Genomic DNA, 12,652 nt, shown 5'->3' with positions numbered 1-12,652 from the left:
AGGCGAAAAACGTGTGGCGCACGGCGAGGCCCTCCCCCCTCGATAGCTCTTTGTTGTCTGCATGTCCAGTCGGATCCAGGAGGGACGAAACGAATTTGAACCCCCGAATTTCTTGGCTTCCATTAGTCAGCTTTGTTGGCGTACCCTCCCTCTCTCTCTCTTTTCNCTCTCTCTCTCTCTCTCTCTCTCTCTCTCTCTCTCTCTCTCTCTCTCTCTCTCTCTCTCTCTCTGGCGCGACTCGTTCCGCGCCGGCAGACCTCGCGATCGCATTATTTAAGAAAATGCGCAATCGCCGCATCAATTCGTATTCGATGCGTATACATTATTGCAGGTTTTGCTCGCGCCGCAAAACAATCGATCAGCCGGAAAAGTGCGACCGGAAATGTAATGAAACACGCCCATGATTAGCGCGACCGAATGTTTGCAATATTATTTTTTGATTTTATATACCTTTTAACCGAATCTAAATGCCGCGAAAACTCAAAACTTCCATACGTCAATCATGAATTATCGAGGAGCTCCCGCCTCGACGGGGGCGGCATCCAATGATTCTTCTTGACACGCACGAGCCCCAGCGGACTCACCCTGCGCGTTCCTACGACGAAGATCTAAATTTCGCCGAAGCAGACAGTGATTTACATCGGTGGAATCGCTCGAACAGATCTCTCGCAGCGCGCGCGCGAGCGAAATGGTCGCGACATACGCGCGCACGTCCGCCGAGAACGTATCCGAAACGTAAACGTTTGTATGGAGGGAATCTCGCGCCGTCGACTGTATATTATGCAGATACCTGGGCAGGAATTATTGCCTGATACCGCGCGGGCAAGACTGGCACGTTGTATATTATTCCATGCGTGGTCTGTTTGATGGTAAATGATGGCCCTGCGAGTTACCGCGTTGCGTCGCGCGCTTTCGTGCGTTGCGCGATGCAACAGTCGGCGCACGTTGTGCACCGATGCGAGAGATACGCGCTGTATCTTCGCTCTGTCTCTCTGACGCGAAAATCCCCGTTGACAGATCCAAAATTCATCGCTAAATTCAAATACGGCATGATACGCGAAATCTCAAGATTTAAACCAACGAAGGTCCGCTATTTTACTGTTGCTTGAAAATTTAGTCCGCGAAGAACGTGCGTTCGTCCCCAATTCTACCTTCCAAGTGACATCGATTGTTCCAGTTTCGAGGTATTGAATTCATCCCGCAAATTGATTCCCGAAGGCGAGCTTTTCGTCGACCTCATCATCGTCGTTGTCGCCGCACCGTCGTCGTCGTCGTCGTCGTCGTCGTCGTCGTCGTCGTCGTCGTCGTCGTCTTCGCCATCGTCAGTGCGTTATCGTCGTGTGCGTTAGCAGACTTTTCGTAAGCATAAATCTTTCATGAGAGAGCGGGCGTGTCTCGCGCGCGGAGAGAAACTTTGAAATATATCTTCGTCGATTTTACGGGAAAACGCAAGGAAATGAGTTTATCCGCGGCTCGTACAAAAATCCCCCGGCATTCGTTCGGGCACGATATCGATTGGTGTGCAATTACAATTATATGTGCATGCATACATTGCATGCAACGTAACGCGTCCGACTTTTTCTTGAATTTATCGGCAAGATTTGCAAAAAATGCACATACATTGCGCGTGTTAAATCCCAACGGCGGGCATAAAAATTCACAGTTCGTATTCGCGGAAGGACAGGATTAAGTGGTTACGCTTAACAAATGATAAGTTATTGCGACGGAAATGGACGAGATTCGTCCGCCGAGTTAATTTACGCCGCGTTCCGCGTGCGCGGTATGCGCGGCAAAAAAGATCGCGAGAGAGATGATCGCCCCCCTCTTTCTTTCTCCCTCCGTTTTTTTTTCACGCTCAAACGCAACGAGAATCTCCTACGTAATCATCATTTATGCCGACAGAAGTAGAAAAAACTAGACGGGGAAAGTCGTGAAATAATTCAGCCAGCGCCGTTTACCCGTCCCGATTCTCCCCGCTTGACACCGCGCGCGCAGTTTTCGAGACCCGCCGCGCCGCCACGCTGCGAAATTGCAACACGCGACAGTGTGGCAGCAGTTTAAGAGAGACGATGTATGTATATGTTCGTATAGCCCCCATACGCGGGTAGTGTAGTACATGGCATTTAAAAATCTCAATTACAGCGTTTGTCGAGCTTTATGATCTCGCGTATATACTCATACGCGTACATATCAGAGCGCAATGCAATGCCTGTTCCCCGCGTGACGTTCAGCATTTCTAAGTTACTATGTGCTGAGATTAAATTTTAATTTATATCCACACATACATATATAGTGTCTTACGGTGTGCCGTATAATTGGAAGTCTGGTTTTAATTGTGAAAGACAAGCTCACCGCGTCGAGTGCGGCTTTAAACCAACTATACGCCGTTTCACTGCAGTATATCGCAAATCGCAGGTATAGCCCGCGCAAATCCCGCAGCGGCTAAATTAGATTAACCCGTTGCAACCAGACTCTCTGTCGAATTGTCCTATTCGCGCACCAATTCATATACCGCCGGCCCGCGCCCGAAAGCCATACCGTCGGATGGCCCTCGATTTCGCCGTTCTCGCCACTTTTATGAGTTCTCCACGTGACAATTCGATGGATCGGCATTTTCGGAAAGCTTTGCCCACGCGATCTCAATGCGTTTCCGACAGATCTGACAGTCGAAAAGCATAGCCGTATAGTTACGGAAAATACGTTTCGTTTCGCGCGGTTCAAAGGAAAGAATCGCTAACTTTTCCTGAAATACTCGTTATCTCCCGACGAACGTTTCTCCCGAAGCTTTTAAACTTTCCCTCGCGCGTTGCATTTTAGAAAATCCAGCTCATTAAAACATGAAACTTTCATCCTATCCTTCGCCGCCTATAGTCGTAATGCTTTTTTAATAACGTTGAATAAATTTACGTTTGCCTTTAACGCGATGCTATCGATATACGTATACGTATAATACAAATTCGATAGCAAAACTTGAAACTTTCAAATGCGGAATGTTCCTAATCGTATTGATAACGTGTGTTCCTAACCAGCAGCGGATATTCGGTGATCGCATAATTAATGATACAAGTTATCAAAGTTTATTGGAATATTTAATTGGTCTGTACCAAAATTATACAATCTGTCAGGAAGCATTGCGGATTGAGTTTCACACGGAATAAAATCAGTCTGGAGCCACGTAATACGCGGGGAGCAACTTTTAAACACGTCCGTCAGAATGTTGCTACGTTTTAATTAATTTTGAAGTACGTGGAAACAGTTTTGTGAGACTACTTCAAAGAACATTTCGTTACCCAAAGCAGCATATCAAAACGATGTCCATACATATTTTGACCAATGTATATTTAAATCAAGATAAAATTCTATTTGAATTAATAAAGCATACGTAATAACATAACATTATATTTTCATGATTTCCTGTATTATTTGTATAAAGTCAAGAAAAAATACTTTACTGATTAATAACATGCATATTAAAAAGAAAATAATATGGAGAAGTTCTCTCCAATTCATTGTCTCTTTCAATTTTCATTAAAAAAAATCCTATTTTTAATTCTATTTTAAGTCTGATATCGCAACGCAGAAAAGCTTAATAGTTGTTATATGATTTCCATCTGTTTAACGCGACGATAGAAATATATCCGTCGCGGCCTAAAAGCCTTATGCCAGCAACCACGCGCCAGCGACCGAACGATATTGTATCTGCATTCGCAGAATTTCAGGTCATATATTTTTTCAAGCGGAGCTTTTATCACGACCGCTTTCGGACGCATCGTGCGTCGTGTTATCGGCCGCTCGTGCAACGCCGCTAAACTTTAATTGACGCGGACGCGCCGAGTATTAAACCGCGTGGACGTCAATCACAAAGGACGCGTTGCCCCGTTGCAGCGTCACCGACACGAACTGGCGGGCAATAAGCGGTTATGTAGTTGACCGTACCATTGCAAGAGTGTCGCCGACCTCCTGTACGTCCCTCCGATCGCATTGGTATTCACAAAGTGGCTCGGTACAAGCCTTAACGCGTTTACGCGCGGCCGTCCAAGTTTCCAAGTTTGATGCCTTGCGCGCTGTAATTCACGGGCTCAAGCCTCAACGCGCGATTACGCGTTTCGTTGCGATTAATAATTGCACGTTGTATAATCAAATTCCTTTCGGCGTTGCGCGCACCAGGGAGGGGGAGAGGGTGAACAATGTCGCGCACCAGGAGGGGGGGAGGGAGTGAACAATGTCGTCAAATTTTGAATACACTCTACAATAAACGCAATTTCATATAGGCGATATTATCGTATTATCCCGACTGTTCGCGCCAGTAACAAGGCAACTTTGTGGCGCAAAGCCAAGCAACTTTGTTTGGAAACTTCGTTCGTGCCCAATTCGAATTCGACGTCGTCGAGTATGTTTACTCTCGCGAAATACGAGTCACGCTGCACGGTGAGAGATTTTTGCGCACGCGCGCGACACTTATCGGAGACAGATCACTAAATGGATATCAATTCGATATCAGCAATCTGTCAATGGATTACACGTGACAGGTCATACGCTATAAAATATTTACGTACGCAGGCTGTTGCTCTCCAACACGCTTCGTGGGAAGCTTTAACGATGTCGTTGCGTGCGCCAGTAACGATGTAACAAAATGGATTTACGACAAGCAAGCAATTACGAAACGATATTTAGTGATTTTCTGTATTGTAAATTCATTGCGGCTTGATTTTTTTTTCGCTAACCAGAAAATACTTGTGTAACGTGACGCTCTGAAATTCTCTTTTTCGTTACTATTGGCGTCGTGAAATAATTGGAAGATTTAATTTCTTATATTGTATCACAATATATTATTTCTCATACTGCGTTTCCTAGCTGTGTTCAATAATTCTTTTTCACGGACAAAACATAAATTTCTGTTTCGCATTCGTAAAGTCTATATAGCTTCGTATTTGGATTAATGCATGACGGAAGGTAATCAGACTCGTCAGATTAATGGTTAACGATCTGTCACTTGTGCCGTTATGCTAGGTCGCCGTTATATGGGCTGCACAATTGGTTATTTGACAGCATAAGTGAGCGATATTTGCGGATAGCAGTGGTTGAATTTGCGCCCGGTAATACGATATTCATTGCATTACTTCGTAATATATATCAACGTGTCAACAGCCTTCAGTTATTAAGCTCACACTTGCAACTGTACATTAACTCCGAGGTTCTATAGCGAAATTACATAAATGAAATTAGTTTAAAACTAATTTCATTTACTAATTAATGTGTACGAGGTATCGCAACAACAACGGGGCTTAGTTCTAATCTCCTTTAATTTTCTTGGTTCCGCTGTTTTTCATTTTATTCACAATCTCTCGCGACAGAAAAAGTTTTCTTTTTTTCTTTTACGATTCAATATTAAGTACTAAAAGAAAAAATGGAATTGAAAATGTTTCTCTCAAGTGCAACAAGAGAGAATTACTTCAATTAAAGTCGATTCGGGTATAACAGTGCAGGACATCCAAACTTAAACAATCATAGATGACTAAAGATGGCGAGTGAATTGTGCGTAGCGGCGTATCAATCCCTTTTGCTATTAATCCGCAAAGCTTCATTACGGCTTCAGTGACCTGAATTCCTAGACAGCGCGATCGCAATTGAACATGCACCGGCGGGCGATTAACTAACGTGTCGGTTCCACAATGTCGCCAGCTCGGTCGGCCTGACAATATTTGCTATTTATTTCCGGTCAGACCTCGACGGCGTTTAATTGTACGACCCGCGCCGTCCGCCGCCATATCCCATGGAATACGCGTCAAGGAATGGAGGTATCAAAGTTAGAACGGTTCTACCGCTGCAACGTAGGGGGAGACCTTTGACATTCCGGTGAGGAGCCGGCTCATTACAGTTCCTGTATCGAGGAGCAACGTACCGTATCACAGGTTCCATTACTGAAACAGTTTAGATCACGCAGTCGCACCAACATTCGCAAAGGCTGATCTCCATCGACAAGCTTTGCTAAGCTTGATGACCGAAATCGGCAAGAACGCGATCTCGCGTAATAAATGCACACAGGAAATACTCTAAAGAAGCTACAATTCAGAAAATCTAAATGCAATTAAAAAATGATTAAAAATTGCCGTCTACAAAAAAAATCGTTGTTACATTCATTTCACAAAATTAAGATTCTTAAGACTGTAAGATTTTGAAACAATCGTCGTGGCTTAACGATAATCTGATTTCATATTGAAAGCAATCCTGTGATAAAATTTCAATTTTCGTGAAATCGCATTATATTGTCTAAATTCCATGGATTCTCTTGACGCGTTATGTATCTTGGAAATTCTTGTCATAATTGAATATATAATAACTTTGCAAGCTGAGTTGCATTAAAACAAACGTATGACGAATAAATTAATTTGTTAGGATCCGTCGATGAATTTCTTTCAGGAAAGTTCGTTAATTGCAAACTCGCGCGAATCGTTCGAGTTTCGGCACTTGACGCTGACGAGTTTGCATAACGCTTAATATAAATGGAAAACTGGAGAAGTTTGTGCTCTCGATGCGTTGTCACGATGCATAATTCATAATGATGCTGAACGGTCGCGATCGACATTTCTTCTTGAATAAACTTAATCGAAAGTTTGTAGTATGGAATACAATTCTCAATAGATTGGTGCTGTGTTCTAAGAACTACAGAGAATTGATAGCGCATTTGTCTAATTAATCCTTATAGTATTTGTTTGCGATTTGTCATATATTACCTCACATTTTAATTAAAATCGAGTAAAATTAATCTATATTTTATTGAAAAAAATATGTCTGTATATATCTACGGTAATTCCACATTTAGAATATATTTTTGGAAAGCGAATATTACAATATTTTTGCCTATCACTTAATCCGTATACGAGAAACATCGCATTGTCACGTGCACGCAAGCATATTAAAACCATTGTTTCGACCGACTATTGATTAGTAATAGCTCCCACGAGGGAGAGGGGCAGTTAACTCGTCTCTAGAGCTCTCATTTGTTCGCATGAAAAACCAATTTTGCGAATCGATTTTACATTCCGTGCCAAATAACACACAGAAACATTTATCTGATAGTTTTTTTTTTATCTAAACCCGACATTTTGTTTAGTTATCTTGTTCAATTTTGCGGACAATTTCATATTACCACATTTAGAGATATTGTCGTATTTGATCGTTAAAAAAAAAACAGATTCTTAACATGTTTATGATCTTTGGACCATATGTCGTAAATGATGCGCCAAAATTTATTTTTCACGGAGGCAAAGATAATGGAACGGACGATATAGAGTCTCCTCTTGTCAGATGCTTCCGCGATTTTATTTTCCTAGGATTTTCGACGATGACGCGGTATTGCTTATTGAGCAGGATCCAGCGAAATGCGGAATGGAATGCTGACACGGTGCTTGCAAGCGGCTTTTTCGACGCTAGTGCATTTCGCTGTATTTCACTTGGACGTTAACGATTTTCCAACGAAAACAAGATAATGCTGGCTTCAACGACAAAACAATCTTTAACTTTCCTGACTAATTAAGCTGTTTCCGACAGGACACGTTACGACAATGTTTTATGTTTAAAAAATATAACAATATTGAAATGGTGGACTCACAGATTAAAAAATTACAATATAAATTAAGGCTAATGAATAAGTGAGGGTCGTGACATACATAGTAGTATGCCTGCTCTCCGGTAGGAGACCCGAGTTCAAAACCATCTAGAACTCAAGTAAATAAATAAAAATAAATAAAATAAAAATCGGCCCCCACCGGTTCTTCCGGCCAACCGACAGTATAACTTTGACGGCTGGATAGGATTCTGTGGACCAATCACTCACAAGTCCGAAAAGCAATTGACTCGAAAAACGAGTACAGGCCGCGGGGTAACGAATGGCTCGATGTGCAAGCATGCGTTGATTCATAATCGGCGGTCTCGAGTTCGAGACCTTCACCCCACGTATGCTTCGATTTTAATGGAGAAGAACGTCAACAAAGAAATAAAAACAATAGGAAAGAGCTGGGCAGAAATAAAAGCAATTGCCCCTAGAATAAGGTGGAAGAGACTTGTAGACGTCCTATGCTCCACATAAGGAGATAAAAGGATCATACATACAATGAGAGTCAAAAGCAGTTTTTGATACGTGCTCAAGTCATATATTATCATTTATTCCATTAATGCATTTCAATACTAACGAACGTTTCGACTCCTCAGCGTATCACAGGAGATGTCATGTCTTATCGAGGGTCAAAATTTTCGCATTTATATCTCCTGTGGTACGCTGAGGATGACTCCAAAGAGAGTCAAAACATTCGTTGGTATTCCAATGCATTAATGTAATGATTATTAATATAGGGTAAACCCGGTATATACACCGCATCTATTAAAAACTTAATTTATCAAATGACAATATCATCTGATAAATTAAATTTTTAATAGGTGCGGCGTATGTACCGGGTTTACCCTATATTAATAATCATTACATTAATGCATTGCAATACTAACGAACGTTTTGACTCTTTGCCAGTAAAAACTTTATACTGTTTACCATTATAAAAAATATATTAGGAATCCAAATTATTTATTTGTTATATTAAAAAAGAAATTTCTTTTAGTCCTTGCATTTTTGCCTTATAAAAATAGGGGTGGGTTATACGGCTACTCATGAGTGGGATAAATGACTCGGAAAATACACAAATAATCTAAATAATAATAGTGAATAACACGTGAATTGACAACGTAATTTGCATTTACTCATTAATAAATAAATAAAGAACGTATTATTACAGATTATGAATAAATACATACATATAACATAAAGACATGTATGATGTAACAGAGTGATTGTGAGAAAATTAGTTTCACTTCTTCTATTTTTTTCTGACTTCTGCGGCGTAAATCCTCGCGCGGCGTATATACCAGGTTTACCCTATACGCATTAGAGCACCGAGAACTGCTTTTGACTCTCATTAGCCTTAATTTATATTGTAATTTTTAAAAAATATAATTTCTGTCTTTCACTTTTTCTATTATAAAAAATTAAATTTTTCTATTATTAAAAAAAGAAATGATATACATATATTAATTCAATTCTGGTGTGGGGTCTGGTGAATAAATCTGAAATAAATTTTATTTTAAAAATTATCTAGTAAAAGACATAACCAAACTGTGTATTTTTATAATTTTTAAATCATCCTTAAGTGATTATTAATTATTGTTATGCGATAATAATATGTTACAAATAATTTTGAATAAAAAGTATAAGCCAATTCTGCAGAAGATTATGAAATATTCAAATATTTCATAATCAATGTTGAAACAAATGTATGCGGAAACATTATTAAGTCTGCACATCTACCACCATATATATCAGGTCTCTGATGAAAAATGTTATATTCAACTACGGTTATATTCAACGCTGGCGTGATTAGCGTGATGAATAATTGCTTAATATCGGTCGAGTTAATAAATAAAGTATAGAACAAAAAATTATCAGTTTATTCCGATCGATGAGACGCAGATTATTAACGAGACTGCAATAACTATATTTCTTTTTCTGTCACGCGGTATATTTGCCTTCAAAACGAGCGAACGTAATCAGCTATCCTGCCGTGGCAAATTAATTGTACAACACGTGATGAATAACAGATCAATGTGAATGATCGATAGCATTAAATTAAACCGATTAAACCGACGCAATTATTTACGGTTGCGTCGCGAATCGCGCACGGGAACGCATGAAGGAGAGTCGCCTCGTGTGTAAACATATCGGTTGCAACACTTTTTTTAATAGGTTTCGAAACGCACTAATATTATGCAAATACGAACCACGATTGGTGTACTGTCTCTAGATTAAAGATAGTACATCATCGTGATTCGCATTTGCAAGATATTAGTTACCTATAAAATACAATATATTAAATATATACTAAAAATCTATTAAAAAAAGTGTCGCAACCGATATGTCCACGACTGTATGTTTTCACTGAATCATCTTAGAAGGGGGCGACAGTTCAGATGTTGCTTACAACGTTACACGTTAATTTACTATTATTACGGTGCCGTTTAACGACGTAAAATATGAGTGCGAATTACCAAGGAGAATTAAGACGAGGGGGAGAAAATTAAGGCAGCGCCCGCATAGCCAACTGCTACTCCCGTTAACATGGTAAATACGTTATCAGGATACACAATAAAAGCCTAAATTAGGTGTTACTATTTAGTCCACGAGGAAGCCAGACACTTCACGGAGGAAAAAGTGGGGAAAAAAAGGCAATTGCAGAAAGTAACACACGATAAAATTAAGCTGGTCGCATAACAACAATTTTTCGCGCGAATGAGGATTCTAGTAATCGTCCAACAAAATATAATTCGTTAGCTCGAAATTACAATAATTTCGATGTTACAATAGCATACGAGCAATTTGAATTTCAAAGAGTGGAACGTAAAAAGTATCTTACGTATGCATAGATACTCACCGTTAAATTTTGTCCAATTCGTACGCCGTTCGTCAATGCCGACGGGGAAGCCCTCGTGCGTGGCCCCGTTGATTAATTAATCACGTTCTTGTTATATGTATGTACGTTTACACTGAATACTGCTAATATTTTATCAATTACTATCTATCCATTATGCGTTTTTAATGATCCTTTTGCTTCTCTCAAAGTTGTTCACTGCGAGCCAATACTTCCAATCGTGAACAGCACGTTTCCAGTCTTGCGTAATTATATCAGGATTATGACACGATACGTATTCGATTTTGAAATATCGATTTAATTCCCTCATTAGTCTCGAGTTCATCGTTATTTATTAATTATTTTTTTTGCAGCGTTTACTTTATATATACAAAATTGATTTACGTTTTTGTGAAAATTTGACACAAAAAACTTTATTGGGTTTGGATGCGAAGGTTATTTAAGAGCGTTCTTCAATTAAATCGAATTTTTAACAATAATATTTCCAGATGTGTAATTAAATATCGATTTGCGAACGAATACGAGTTGGATTAAGGCGGGGGCGGACATATTTAATTGTCGCTCCTCGTTTGTTCCCAAGATCGGAATTCTGATAACGCGAACGCGGGCAACGAACTTTCGCCCGCGCTAAGTTCCCGCGTTTATAATTGCTGTAAGAGCTTCCGATCATTATTATTATCCCCATGGAATCGAGTCCTGAATGCAATTTGGCCAGTAACTTCCATTGAAACTGCGAGACGCGCGGGATGCGAGGCGGAGACCATTGGAGTCGACAAAATTCCGTCACGTGGCATATAAAAGACCAACGCTTGTGTTATTTCGCGACAATATTTTATTTCTCAGTTTAACGTTTTCATAATTATTAATATTAGAAGTCAAATATTATTAATATCTAATTGTCTTGTATTATTTTTTTTTTTATTAATTTCATGATACTGATATTTCAATCGTAAAAACTGAGAATAGAAAAACACATTAGAGAAAGAGTAGCTGATAAAAGCTTTCAAAACACTGCATTTTAAATTTAATCGATAACTGTTGCCAAACTTTTCAATCATTATTATCGCACGTCGCAAATCGAGTTTCTAACGCAATTTAAGCGGGAAGTTACGCGAGAAGTTGGCGAACAGAAAACGAAAGGGAGCGGAAGAGAGTTGGTTGAGAGGCTCGTAGGTAGGTATGACATGGGGTGAGGCACAGGGTTGCGGAAGGGAGAGAGAGAGATGCGTCGTATCTTAAATTTACTTCGAGCACCTCGCCGCTGTTTTCCGATAATGGCGTACGCACGATCGGACGTCGCCACGCCGGCGTTTCTTTGGCGCGGATTGCACGGTGTCGGAAATTATGTTTGCATAATTTTCAATCTCGCGCGTATAGAAACCACCGACGCGACGACGTATCGACGAGAATTCGCGCGGCCACGTATACGTATCCGCGGCATCGATCTCCGCAACGATTATCGCAAATAATTGATAACCGGTTGACAATCTTCATCGACCGGCGACGAAAATCGTCGGATTGCGCGACGGATTCATTTCGACGGAGCGCAAGCGTAAGATTTAATCCCGCCAATTGTGTCTCACTCACATCTAACACATCTCTCCGTCATTTCCCATGGGAAGACGACGAAATTGATCACGCGATTATTATGCTCGTCGTCACGACTACTCCGGATCGGACGACCGCCCGCAGCTTTACATGAAAGGAGGCTTTGATTTCCTTGGAACTTGTCGCGCACAGATGGCCAGTCTCCCCCGTCGTCGCTCTCGACGACGACGACACGACACGACACGACACGACGGGAGTAGTCGGCGAGCCCTCGAGATCTCACCACCCCTCAAGCACGGACCGGGGGAGCGAAGGGCATCGCGTCGCGAATTGCACTGACACTCGCAGATTCTCCGTTTCCCGCAGAAGCTTCCCAACGCGAACCCTCTCCCTACCTACAGCAGCGCGCGCGAGCTCTTACCCTCTTTCAACCCCCCCGCCGGGCCGTGGCTTTTAGCGCAAGCGCTTGTGCTTTTCCGCGGGCTGCGTCCTATCCTAATTCGCATCAGCGTAAGCACGGTCCTGGCGTCCTCGTGTGGGACATCGAGAGTTCCTCTCCTCGTCTTGCGCTCCCGACTAATTATGAACGGCAGAGATTCTTTTATTTTTTTTTTATTTGCGTATAAAGCAGT

At 41.1% G+C, this 12,652-nt stretch overlaps 1 protein-coding gene across 1 annotated transcript in view; it reads right to left on the bottom strand.

Annotated features, from left to right (window-relative positions):
* The window catches only part of LOC105451562, a 246,107-nt gene extending 233,753 nt beyond the window's left edge, over window positions 1-12,354 (bottom strand). Inside the window, exon 1 of the mRNA XM_011692085.1 lies at window positions 12,060-12,354. The gene's annotated coding sequence lies outside the window, so the exon portion shown is untranslated. The remainder of the gene's footprint in view (window positions 1-12,059) is intronic.
* Between the last annotated feature and the right edge of the window lie 298 nt (window positions 12,355-12,652).

The sequence above is a fragment of the Wasmannia auropunctata genome, unplaced genomic scaffold (assembly GCF_000956235.1).
Source record: "Wasmannia auropunctata unplaced genomic scaffold, wasmannia.A_1.0 LD336050.1, whole genome shotgun sequence".
In the NCBI taxonomy this organism is placed as follows: domain Eukaryota; kingdom Metazoa; phylum Arthropoda; class Insecta; order Hymenoptera; family Formicidae; genus Wasmannia; species Wasmannia auropunctata.
Note: the sequence above shows the minus strand (reverse complement) of the source record. Positions and strands in the feature narration are given on the sequence as shown.